General features: G+C 49.9%; 1 protein-coding gene across 6 annotated transcripts in view; it reads right to left on the bottom strand.

Annotated features, from left to right (window-relative positions):
* EPB41L1 (erythrocyte membrane protein band 4.1 like 1) overlaps positions 1–13,426 on the bottom strand; it is a 213,501-nt gene extending 200,075 nt beyond the window's left edge. For all 6 annotated transcript variants that reach the window (XM_019513044.1, XM_019513045.1, XM_019513048.1 and 3 more), the window contains exons 1-2: positions 13,392–13,426; positions 346–400 (exon numbers count right to left, since the gene is read on the bottom strand). The gene's annotated coding sequence lies outside the window, so the exon portion shown is untranslated. The remainder of the gene's footprint in view (positions 1–345; positions 401–13,391) is intronic.

Genomic DNA, 13,426 nt, shown 5'->3' with positions numbered 1-13,426 from the left:
TTCAAGAACAGCTTCATCAGCATGCAAAGGTTCAGACAGTTGTCGGAAGTCTTTCCATTGACTCAGCCACTTTCCAAGTGCCTAAATAAATATAAAAGCCACCATATAAAAAACACAAGCACTAGTTGAGTAGCTCTGCATGTTAATAGGAGCGTTCTTCATTTCCAATCCTTCCAGCAGATCTTTCTGGGGTAAAGTCCCTATCTGGTAACACCTAAAGGTCCCAGTCAAAATTGGGCCCCTTTATACTGCAGAGAAACCACTTGTGTCCAAAAACACAAACATCTACATTACTCTGCTTTCTTACCAGAAATAAAAGCTTGCTAATTCAAAGGAGAGACTCACCCTGTCTCCAAAGACAGTTCTTGACTCTTACTTCTGTTCAGGTACTGTTCAAAACCTGTAAGAGAAAGATTGAATGACTTTTTCAATGTCTTCCCCCCACAAAATGATCGCAACTACAAGGCATGACAGTATGCAAGCATCACTCATTTCATCCCAGGATGGCCAGACTCCTAATATTGTATTTAGTTCCATAAGAATTTGCTCTTAAAAATGCATATAACAGATTACCTGACACACAACCCTACCCTGGAACAGGCCTAGGAGAGAACAGTACCTTCTAATTCAGCAGGCTCTGTATAAATTCTAAGCCAGATCTGCTAATCTGAACAATAAAAAGTATTTACTGCCAGCAGTCCTGCAGAACCAACACAGCTCAGAGGGAGTGAAATAGATACCCTTGAGGCTTACACAGTCACCTGTTAACCAAGTTCTAATTTCATGGCCATCTGTGCCACACCATTGTCAAAATCCCCCCTACTTCACCTGTACTATGCTGCTGAAGACAATAGAGTTGCCCGGGTATCACTGAGGGCAACATTTGGTCTTTAGAAAGTTTGTTTCAAGTGATGAGGCAGGAACAGAGCTTGATTCTCAGATTTTGGAGGAATCTGGTAGGGTTGGCTTGTTACTTGTAAATGGAGCAGGTTAGTTATAAAATGCACGAAGACAAAGAACGAGCAGATACAACATTCGATTTTATGCAGGGCCACTTCTTGAAACAGAATTACCATTTTCTGGAGGCAAGAAAAGCCTGCAAGACCTGAGGAAGAGCTGCATCCATTTCACCGACAGCATTTGTTCCACATGTTGTTTTTACATGTATAGCAAAATATCAGATTCCTCCTAAGAGGGCCACAGGACAGCAGAGAGAACTCCCAATTCTGTCCCAGAAAAATATCTTTTACCCCAAGAGTTAATTTTCAGACAGACCTCCAAAATGCACACAGGCAAAATCTGCGGGCTGGTCCATTTACAACTGATGATGCAAATCAGGTAGGATGATCTGACCATGCAAAGTGCCAACGACACACACAGAGCCCATAAGCAAGAATGCAGGCAAAAAGGGGGGTCCCTTTAAGAATCTAAATCTCCCTAGCTCCAGGGAAACTAGATTTGACAAAGCCATTCATCCACATTCCAAGTCAGAATTAAAACAGTTTAACATTCATGGTGCAGAGTAACTTAGAGCAGAGTTTGGCCCAAAATAGTGGTCTTATTCAGGAAGCAGCAAAGTAGAACACCACATGCTGTCTTTCTTCCATTGCAATACAGGCTGAGTAGGCAGTAACCCAGTGACAAGATGTGCAGTTACTGCAGGGTCCCCACAGTATCTACATGCCAGCATCCATGTGCAATGATTAGGTTGGTGTGCTATGTTTCTATTCCAGTAGGCTATGCAAGGCCTGGATCTTTTCCTCTCTACAAACTGCATACTAAGTAACAGGGATTAGCCCCACTCTCTCATCCATACATCACAATTACATGCCATCACCACCAGCAAATGGAGTGCAACCATTTCTGCAACACAAACATAGGTGACCTTCATGGTGCCAGATCTTCACAGTCCTTTGCATGTGTTAAGAGTCCCCCAGCCAGAAGGCAAAGATTACAATCATAATCAAATACCAAAGCCAAATAAAGAGCTGGGCTGAGGTACTCCTACTGTCACAGAGCTGCAAACCAGCAGGTCCTGTTTTGTCTAAGCCACACAAAGTAGGGCCTGTTTTCTTCCATGCGCTGGGAAAGAGCATGGGGTTTGCATGCAAGAAGCTCTAGAAATAAAAGGAACCGTAAAAGATCTCAGCCACTTTTATGCAACATTTCAGAGAAAGCCGCTAACCTTTAGGCAAGGACAAAGCAGGGAAAGCATTGGCCCCATAAGAATTTACTAGAGAAAGTTCTGAGCATGAAGGGAACACAAACAAGAACTCTAAACCTGGGGTTTGATTATCATCTTTCTTCAGTTCTTTGCTGTTGAAACTCCAGTGAAATCATGATCCCAGAGGAACTGCACTGCTGTGGATCTAAAGTCTGGGGATTGAGGGGTAGCCAAAGTAGACAAGGCTTGGGAGTTATTACTGCTGTGCCATCTAGTTGTGCTAGTCTAGAGCACAGGTGGGCAACAAGGTGTTAAACATACTTAAGTCCTACCTATATTACAGGCATCACCAATGCAGCTGCAACTTGAGAATTAAGCATCTAAAAAGGCTTGGTACAGATTCAGAGACACCCACTACCACAGGACCTACATGCCTTCAGAAGCCCAAGCACGTGAATGATTCCAGACTGTTTGCTCCCTACGAGTAACAACTCGCCAGGATTGCCATGCAGTTACTCCCTCTGCAACCATCCAGAGCCCACCTATCATTTTGTAAGTGCCAATGATGATTTATAAGAGCCAGTGATAATCTGTAAATTACTGCTTATAAAGTTGTGGGACTAACAACATTGACTTTATCCAGCATGCAAACCAAGCTGCCTCTGTGAGCACAACCTGCCAGCTGTGATCATGTCTAACAGATCAGGCCAAGAGCTCCAGTTCATTTGTGCTTAGCATCTGCATAGAATTTGAACTCAGGGCTCCCAAGGAAAGATCAACGTGCTAGTCCCCTGGGCTACCAGGCACTCCCTCTCACCTCACTATGATGTTTCTGAATAAGACCCTGACTGCTTCTCTGCTGCTGTGCATAGAGGATATCCACTGATATAAATGAGGTACCAAGTGGGCTGGCCTAGCAGCACTTGTGCCAGAATGTAGCAAGAGGTTCACTACCTCTCTGCTCCCCTGCTCCAGTACCAGGCTGGCACTTGTAGATCCCACTCTTCCTCATACCAGCCCACTCAACCTCTGGAAACCCTCCATGCAGCCCAGAAAGATGGCTCTGCTCTGCTCTCTCTCAGCACAAGTGCCTGGACTGAAGAAGACAAACATGCTAGAGTACCCCCTTCACCTCCAAGCAAAAACACCCCAGCACAACAGCTCATTCCCTCCTGTAAACCCCAGGGACCAGAGCACATGCTGAGCCCAGTCCTAAGGGGCCAACTTTCTTTGCTGCCTCCAACTGCCAGCAGCTAAGCTGACCTAATAAGCGTGTGTTTCAGTGTGCTGCCTTCCCTTGCTCTGCTCCCTTGTGCATGCAACAAGACACAAGCACACAGGACACCAGCACTCACAACCTGCAATATCAGCGGCTCACCAGTGGACAAGCAAAGCACACAGAGGGGTTTTTCATTCATCCTTCAAGGAGCAGGACAGAGCCTCGCCCTCAAGGAACAGAGCCCTCCTGCATGGGAAGCAGCCTCCCAAAACTCAGCCTCACCGAGGCACTGAGATTGTTCAGGCTTAGCACACCCAAAACAAAGGGCGTCACCGCACTTAGATACCACAGGCAGGGACACACACTGGGCGGACGGCGGCTTGGATGTGGCCAGGTCCAAGGGGCAGCACTGACTCTCTGGGACTGCACACACATTAAAGCAGGGGTGTGCAAAATGGCAGATCTGGCCAGTGGCCAGACTCTATTTCCCAGCAGCCCCTGCCTGCATTGCTGAGGCCAGTTTCCATGGAGACTGCAGCACTGGTGGCGCCATGACAGTGTAGGGCCAGGGTTTCCATGGAGACTGGCCCCAGCAGTGCTGGTAGGGCCCCTGTAAGTGGTCAGGGGCTGGAGCTGGGATCTTGCAGTGGTGAGAGCATGATCTGAAGGCAGGGCAGAGCCACGATCTGCTGCCTGCATGCCTCTACCTAGGGTATGCATGCAGCAGATCAAAGCTCTGCCCCCTTTCTGGACCACGCTGTCACTGCCACGAGATCCCAGGCCCAGAGCAGCTCCCCACCCAGCTGCACAACCCGCCAGCGCTGCTGGGGCTAGTCTCCATGGAAACCCTGGCCCTGCTGTCAGGTGCCACTCCCACTGGAGTCTCCATGGAAACTAACAGCAGCAAGGCAGGCATGGGTGGCTGGGAAATGGAGTTCACCTCAGGCCCAATCCAGCTGGCGGGCTGGACTTTGCCTGCCCCTGCATTAAGGCATGCCAGGCAGGGCATATGGCTTCTTTCCCCATGCAAAACAGGGTGCTCACAGCCCTGCCTAGGTTGCAATGTGGGTAACTCCATTCTGCCAACCAAAGCTCCTCCGTGCTTTCAATTAGACACAGAAATTGCTTTCCCTTCCTGTCTGTGCTGCTGGGGCTGGCTCCATTTCAGCAATCCCTGTGCATAAAGAGTTGGGGAAGCACGCTGAGATCCTCTGGAAGGAGTCGCTGTATCAATTAAGGTCATACTGAATTACCTGGCCTGGGAATTTAGCCATCTGGGGAGCAAGACCACCCCCCCCAACCCTTGCAGGCTCCCTGTCTGCTATCACTGCTGCCAAGCAACTTCCTGGAAGACCGCTGCTAGCAAGCAGAGGCAGTGTTGCTAGAGAGATTGGTTTAGCAGCAGCAGCCTCCTTCCCATTCAGCTCTTTCTCTGCACCATGCTGGGGCCTCAGCCGGAGACAAGGGCCTACAAACCTACAGAGCACTTCCCTCAGCAGAGGGCTACTTACCTCAGCACTCACATACAGCCACAGCACCTTAGTAAACAACCAGCCTGCTGCAGGCAGCCACTGAGGTTGAGAAAAAGCCCCTTCCTGACTGAGCAAAGCCAGCACATCATAGAGGGGATGATGCTTATTGGCTGGGCCAAGGCTAAGCAGGAGGGCAGCCCTGGGGCCAGCTCACCTGAGCACAAGCCATGTCTTGAGAGAGGTCCACAGCACTGCTGCCACACCACTGAGGCTGCACACATGTCACCTCCGGTATGCTGGGATGGAACAGCCCCCATCTGTGCTCATATGGGACAGCGCCAGGGCAAGGGAAGGTGCCACAGGCAGTGCTGGCACTCCAGTAGGCAGTTCTCAAGGCCGGGGGGAGCCAGTACCCTGGTAGGTGCTTGTGCGAGCTGTTGCTAGAGGCATCTTTGTCCAGATGAAAGGTGGAACTGCAGTCCAGACCTCCCCGTGGGCTCTCAGGAGGCTGTGGCAGCTGCCACCAAAGTAATGTTGTTAGCTACAGTCCCAGCCAGCGACATGCTGCCAACCTAAAACTCTCCCAGCAGGTTCAACTGGACACACTGTTCCTCACCACTCCTGCTACATGACTCTGCTGAAAAACATTGCACCCCACCACCAAGTCAATTGTTTTTAATGACCCAAGATGGCAACTGTGAGCATTATAACAAAACTCACTGAGTGCTAAGTGAAATCAGGTATCAATTTCAAATGAGTGTTATAGCGAAATAGCACTAAGTGAAAGAGCATTAAGTGGAGGTTACCTGTACAGATGCATTATAAACACTGCCAGATTCATCTCCAGCTCCAGATGTATTACAACAGGGTTGAACTTGGGCCAAAGCATCTGAAAGGGCTTTTTGATTCTTTGGGACTAATGGCCCAACATAAGTTGGAAATAGGAGAGAAGCAACAGATTCTCTCTCCCAGACACACTTGCACCCAACAGCTAGAGCAGAACTGAGCCCTATGGCGTCTTTACAATTGCTCTGTTCAGTCTACTTTTTTAAAAGGTCCAGAGATGAGTCTTCCCAACTTTCCACAATAGGTCATTCCACAGCCCAATGCACCTTCCAATCTGGGATCTCCCCAGCCACGACATTCAGCCCAAAACTTGCTTTTCTTAACTCCGTCCCCTTGCTGCCAGTTGTGCACCCAGTTATACTAGTATGCTGCAAGTACAACCCTCCCACTCCAAGACCTCCATCCCCCATCCCCTAATCACTGGCAGGGTGCCACCTGCTGGGAAACTAAAAGACCCAACTGCTGATCATGTGCCATGCTATCCAATATCAACAGAAGCTTCTGCCAGCAGAAATGGTGCCAGATCAATAGTGCATCTAATTAGAACATTTAATTGCTTCCATTGTTCATTCGGGTGCTGCTTCCCCAACCAGATCATTAGAATAATCGGCAAGAGGCTTTCGGTATTCTAGCCCTTTCCTGCTCGCACCCATCTGGATAATGGCACCACAATCCTCTCTGATATGTGAAAGAAAAGCAAGACTAATACAGACAGCCTGTCCTCCCCCTCCCCAGTCCTGGCTTCTCTCCACTGCCCCATCATTTCTGCTTTAGATACATCCCTACCAATGGCAGCCCTGACAGGTGCACACCTGGCTGCCTCTGTCTAAGCCAATAATGCTTTCGGCTGGCACTAACGGCAACAAACAAGATTAGGCAATTACAAAGGGCAATGTCATTAAAAATGTACAATCAGGTTGCTGGCTTTTCTTCCTGTAATGAAACGCTTTATGAAATGGCTCATTCACCCCATCGAGGCGCGCTTTCCCTTCCAGACCCTGAATGCAAAAAAGAATCAAATCTAAAAATATCCTCTGATAAGTGCCATGGCAGCGACAGACACACACGGCAAAATGGGGTGGGAAGGGAGAAGGGGGAGGGGGTCAAGCGTGTGGCAAATGCCTAACAAACCTTCAGATCCTGTTTGATTGCTCCCTATTTGTACAAAATTCTAAAAGAAAGGGGGGAGCCCACAGCATTCCCTTTGTGAAGCAAGAAATGACAACTCCACCCTGTGCATTTTTCTTCTGATACTCACTAAAAGTACACACCTCCCAGATGCTTCTGCTAACCAGTATCAGGGCAGAAGGAGAGGAGATATAGGGGGAAAATCAGACTTGGGTACTCTTCCTCAGAGACCCAATCTGGGACCCACTTTTGTGTAGCTTTTGGTCCCAGCTTTGACCTGGCCTCCCATCCCACATGCAGCTGCTTTCAGTCTCCCATGTGTCCAGTGCATTGATTCTCAACCAGGGTGCTGCAGCACCCTGGGATGCCTTGAGATCCTTTCAAGGGTGCTATGGGGAACTATGCAATGTTAGCACTGTTAGGCGTGCAAAAACTATTCACAAGATAAACCCAAAAGTGTCAGCTAGGAATCCACAGTGTTATACACATTCTGCCCAGCTGTGGGCTTTCTGAGTCCTCTGCAATAGAAGAATTGCTCCAGTATTTTTCTGTAGGCAAAGAAACAGTGCAAACTAAAAGTTAGCATTTTCTGAGGGGAGCCTTGAACCTAACAAGGGGTGCCTGGGATCTAAAAAGGTTAAGAACCATGGATCTAAGGGAACACACTGTAAACAGTACTAAGAGATGACAATGACCTACTAAATCATGAGACAGCCCTTGTACATCCCAGGGCAGGAGCCTGGCCCATGAAAGGAAGCATTGGGCAATGTGTAGGAGGTGTATGTGGGTGCACGTGCACCTCGAATGTGGCAGTGCACCCCCTGAGAAAGGGCAGTTGCTGGTTGTTGCCACCCCCCCGACAAAGCCATGGCCGCCTGCGGGAGCTCGCTTTGCCCGCCCCCCACAAGCCTCCAGGGGCATGCAGCATTTATGAAAGGAAGGATCAGACATTAAACTGATACCACACATCATCTTAGCCAAAGGCCAAGTACCCTAGTAAAACCGCCAACCTGCCAGGATTTGCTAAGTTGAAGTTTTGTAGTAATAGGTTTTGCACTTTTAACATAGCAGGGTCAACCTGATCCCTTTATCCAGTTCTCTGTACTGCCATGCAAGGAATCTGGAGTCCACTTCCAACCCAGGACCCTCAAGCAGATATAGGGACCAAGCCAGCTGCAGAACCAGTCATCAGCATGGACACTTCCCAAAGTAAATCCAATGGCCAGAAGGACAGGAGGCTCCAAGGTGAGGGTTATACAGAGCAAGTGGTAAGACTGAAAACATCAGCAGAATACTACAGCAAAATAAGAGTGAACTCCTCTCTAGTCACTACTACACATGGTTTGCTCCTGTTTCAAGGCTCAGGCTGATTTACTCTAGCTGCTCTGGCACTAACCTTGAGTACAAACACAACATTTCCCATGCATAAGTTAATCCTACTTACCTAGGGTAAACATAAGTCCCAATTTGCTCAGGACAGTCCTGGATTTCACCAGCAGTTCTTGGCCAGTTGATGAATATTAAAATGAGTGTGTCCCAGGTGCAGGGCAGTCCAGCAGAGAAGCAGAGGTATGCAGTGCACCAGGAAGATGGGTAGGCAGGCACCACTGCTGCCTGCCTAGTGAACCATGCCACTCAGCTTCCAGCTCTGCCTACAGCTGCACTGCTGTCTTCGGAGACGAGTGGGCAGGGGGAAGGGAGGGGCATTGTCCCAAATGTCCCAGATTTCCTTATGGTCACTCTATACTTATCCCCATTTTATAAAGTGGAAAACTGAGGCACAGAACACTCCTGACTCAGCCTCAGCACCCCAGCATTACTGGCTCTCAGGCATGTACTCACCTCACTGGTCACCACACTCCTCGATTAGCATAAGGCCCCTATGACTTGGCTCTGGGCCCAGTGAGACAACAGCCTGGCCCAAATGTTCCTCTTCCATGGCATTTTTGTGGTCTCGGAGTGTTTAGCTCCCATTGGACGATTGAAAGTTGGGTGCATCTAGCTCTCAGACAAGGTATCCATTGCCAACCCTCTGGAGAAGAGCCCCTGGGAGCACACTCCATGCCCAAACAGATATTCCACTGATGAGACCAACCCTGTGGTGACCCAGGCTGAGCCAGCTCTTCAGCCCCCCTTTTACCTTTATACTCCTGCATTCAGGTCTCCGGCAACACAGCAGTTTCTAACTCAGGATTAAAGCAGCAGTGACTGGTGCTGTGGATCAGGACTGTAGAACACTAGGGCTTCATTACAGAGGTGGAATCACCTGCTCTCCCCTCCTATTCCCACTGGGGCGACTTTCACCAACCCCTCCCTAAGTGCCAGCACATTCATAGGATGACATGCCTTGCCACTGCTTCCTAGCACTGCAGACATGCAGGATTCCCCCCCACTCCAACAAAAAAAATCCGATGCTTCTTTTTTCCACCATGACTACAATGAAAACCCGCTGACTCAGAAAGACATCTGACTGCTTTAATGAGAACAATGGGCTGCTCAGCCAAAGCTGTCACACTGTCAATGCGAGCGCATTTTTAGACGCTGTGTTAGAACAGTGTATTTATAATTGCATGTATGTGTGTACTCACGCGGGCGCCTCTGATACAGCGGGGCTTCACGTCTCTGTGCTTTCGCTGCTGCTCTCAGAACAATGCAGCTGACTTTGGAGCAGGCGTGGAGCTCAACATGACAGGCACTATGTCAGAATCTAATGTGCAGTGGTCAATACCACCCTTACTAAGTTCTTGCCTTAAAACTGAAACTCCCATTTAAAACGACACTATTTCCAGCCAAACTCTTCATGTCCTGCTTTACTACCATCCAAGACCCTCAGACAAGGAGACTGTCTTCACAACACCTCTGGGAGATGGGGAAATATTACATGATTTTACAAATGCAGAAACCAATTCATACAACGATTAAGTGACTTGCCTTGGCTCTCACAGGAAGGCTGTAGCAGAACTGGAAATTGAACAGTCTCCCCTCTTCTGAGAACTCTAACACAAAGGCCATCCTCACTATCTTCCCAATAATTAGTTTGCAGAGGAAGATTTTCAAAGGTGCAATCAACCGTCAGGAACTTAACAGTCCTGTGCACCTTGAAAAATCTCCCTCTGATAGGCCAAAACCTTTTGGCAGCAGTACAGCAAGATAAAGAGCGTTTGGGAAGACAAGAGTAGCGTTTTAATTTCCAGGTGACTAGATAATCCTTATTGTTACTAATTTCTCAGCCCCAGGATATAAAGGCTATTACCACAGAAAGAAACAGATTTTTCCCTTAACTGGGCACTCAGGCCAGAGGGGACACAGCCTTCCAGCCCTGTGAAAGTTTTCACGATCTCAAGTTTTCCCATTCTACAGCAGGACAAGACCACTTAAATATCCCCCCCGCCAAAAAAAAAAAGGAAAAAAAAGCAAACAGTGAAATGACACTCATCCCCAAGATGGCCCCTATTCTTGTGGTCAGGCAGCAGCGTCAGGATGGGGGAGTCCAATATACAAGGTATTTGTCTCAATCAGGTGGAAGAAGGATTGGAACCTTCGTCCTCCACCAGCCAGGTCACTACCCTGGCCACCAAGCTACTGGGTCACTCTCTCTTGCCCATCTGAACCAAAAATGCCTTCCTGGCTCTGAGAAACCTTTCCTAGAAGTGTCCTCACACCCCAGATCGTTCACCCAAAATGCGTTGGTGTGGCCAAATCAGCATTTTTCCAACCAGTAATAAACAGGTTTGACCAGAAGTTTCTGGCTGGCTCCAGCTATAGTATCATCATCATCATCCAAATGACATGCCAAGAGACAGCATCACTTGGACCTCCACCAAGGCCAAGCGTGCCATCCATTCTCCCCAACAAGCCTGACAGCATACAGAGCCTGCAGAGGAGCCATGTCAGACTAGCTTCCCGAGATGTATGTGCTCCCAGCACACTCCTAATGATCAGAAGCAGAGCTTCACTGTTTATAGGAATGTCTGATTTAATGCCTCCATTACCACCTGAAGTTGCTGTTAAAGCAATAAACACAACACACTGATTGTAAATAGAAGAGACATAAATACTTCGCAACCATTGAGGACTCCAGTGCCAAGGGGACACAGGGGAAGTGTGTGCTAGGCACAAAGATAAGTGGCCTAGCTGAGGGGGAGATAAGGGAGGAGGTGTTTGTAATGCTGCATGCAGCCTGTATGCCCATGGGGACTAGAATCAGAGCCAGGCCATGCACAAGATCCTGTGATACCCAGCATGTGGCAGTCCCGTGCATGCGGGCGTGAGTGCGCATGCGTGTGTGTACGCAGGGGAGAGAGGGAGGGGTGGTGGCTCTGGGCATAGGAATGTCAGTTGTAGATCTGGTGTACGCCCTGACAATCAATAGCTGGCACCAACAGCTCAGTGCAATCCCTGTTCCTCCTGCCAGGGCTGAAGGCAGCATTCAGTGGAGTCTGCAAAGCATGGGTCCAATTCAAAAGTATGGGCTCCAATACCAAGGAGTTGCCTACGTAAACAAACAATAGGCTCCAGTCCAGCAACCCAAGAGATTGAAGCTGCAATAATGCCTTCCGAGTAGAGAGAAATTCCCCCATGCTGGCTGTCTTGCAGCCTCTCCCCAGATCGCATTGCTAAACCTTAACTTGTTTGAAGGAGACAAAGGGATAGCAAACAAAGCTGCGAAAGCAACTCCCTGCTGGCACAGTTGCAATATGGGCTGCCTACAGCCCAGGCTACAAGAGCAAATGTGGTCTGATGGGTACAGAGGTCTCCAGTGGGCTGCAGCAAGGTAAAGCACAAAGAAACAGGTCTGTGTGTTCAATCCAGCCTATAAGCATCATCACCAGTGGGGGGAGGGGATGAGGCTTGTGGATAGAGAGCAGGCTGGGAAACACCCTCTCTCAGAGCTTCCTTACAACAGAAGGTAAAGGACTACCTGGAAGAGGAATTATTCTGGATGGCCCAGCGGGACATAACTGGGAGCAGTAATATGGTTACTTTATCTGTATAGCTCAGAAGAAAAATATCAAACAAGCCCAATGGGAGAGAGCGAAGAAAAAAAGGAAAGGACCGTTTATGCCACAGGCCAGGGAAAACTTCATGACAGCAAAATCAATTGGAACTTGAAAGGACGTCCCCAGGGAAGCAAGGAAAGCCACACCTCTGAGGGCATTTCAGACTAGGACCTTGCCATCTCTCCCTTCCCAGATTTAGTGGATCTGTCGAACAGCACATTCAGTCTTCCTGTTCAGTCTTTTCTTTGTTCGGAGAAGAGCCCAGGGTGTGATATGCGAGGGAGATCACTAGCAACGCAAGAGGCGAGTAATGCCATGGCGGAGCCCCAAAGGGAAATAATCCATTTTGCAATCACACTTAAGTTCAAGGAAGGGGGCACGTGGGGTCCCATACCTTTGCACAGCCTCCCGTGGAATTGGCCAATTAAGCAAATGCTGAGCTTTATTATACCACCAAAGCCTACCTCCTACCATATGATGAGATTCCAAAAATAATCACAGAAATATGCGGGGACCTATTCCAAGTCGTTCCTGGCTCCCTGCACGCTCTCCACTAATGTAAATTATCCTCCCAAAATCAACGGACCTGTGATTAACTGCTATTAAGGGCACAACAGCAGCTTCGAATTAAGGGGAATTCCTGTGGCTGGATTTTCCCCCTGGAATTCCTTTTTCTGCTTTGCATCCCAAACCCTTTAGGTGACCAGGATCGCTTGTTGCAGAGGGGCCTGGGATCACAGGGATTTTCACCCCCACTTCTCGTTGCCCGTTTAACTCCTCAGCTGCCAGGGGCGAGGCAACGGAGTCCTGACCCGCTTTTGAGCACCGCTGTGGACACGCACGTCTTAACACGCACCAGATCCCCAGCACTGGGCGGAAAACAACGAGGGTGGGCGCAGCAGGAGCCGCGGCACATCATAACAAAGCCTGGATCAGCTCAGGCCCAAGTCTGCCCCTGCCAGAATCAGGAACACCTACGGGAGCACGCAGGTGTGTCCGCTGCCGACACAAGGGAAGAGGGAGAGCGCGGTTTGCTGGGCACGGATCCACACCCACCTGCTGGCACGCACACGCCCAGCCCAAAGCTTTAGGCAAATAAACCGCTGTTTACAGGGAGAGGTTACAGGAAACCAATTCGGGAGGCGCCGGAAGGATCCCAGGGGGTCCGAGACAGGCCCCTGGAGAGCCATCTGGGCGTGGCGGTGCCCCCCGGCTCCCTGACAGGCAGCAGATCCCGGGCTCCCTGCCCTGGGGGTGCCCGGCACGGCGCCGCGCCGCACTCCCGGGATCTCCCCGCGCTCCGCTGGCCTGGCTCTGCCCAAAGCAGGTAGAGCCCATCTAGCCCTTCCCGGAAACTTTCCTGAGGCTCTGGCCTCTGCCGCTCCCCTGCCCGGCTCCTCCCGGCTCCAGCGAGCTGGGGCCACCCCCCGCCTCGCACAAAGCCTGTCCTCCGCGCCGCGGGGACCGAGCAGCGGCGGGGCGCGGCGGCCACCCCGGAGCACCTGGGCGCGAGCCCCCCCCCTCCCGGGCTTGATAACCGAGCTCCCCGGGCCGGCGCTCACCTGCGGGCGATGGGGCCGGGCAGGCAGGCGCAGAG

This window comes from Gavialis gangeticus, unplaced genomic scaffold (genome assembly GCF_001723915.1).
Source record: "Gavialis gangeticus isolate Ggan-Ray unplaced genomic scaffold, GavGan_comp1, whole genome shotgun sequence".
In the NCBI taxonomy this organism is placed as follows: Eukaryota; Metazoa; Chordata; order Crocodylia; family Gavialidae; genus Gavialis; species Gavialis gangeticus.
The sequence above is the reverse complement of the archived record's forward strand: the minus strand, read 5'-3'. Positions and strand labels throughout refer to the sequence as shown.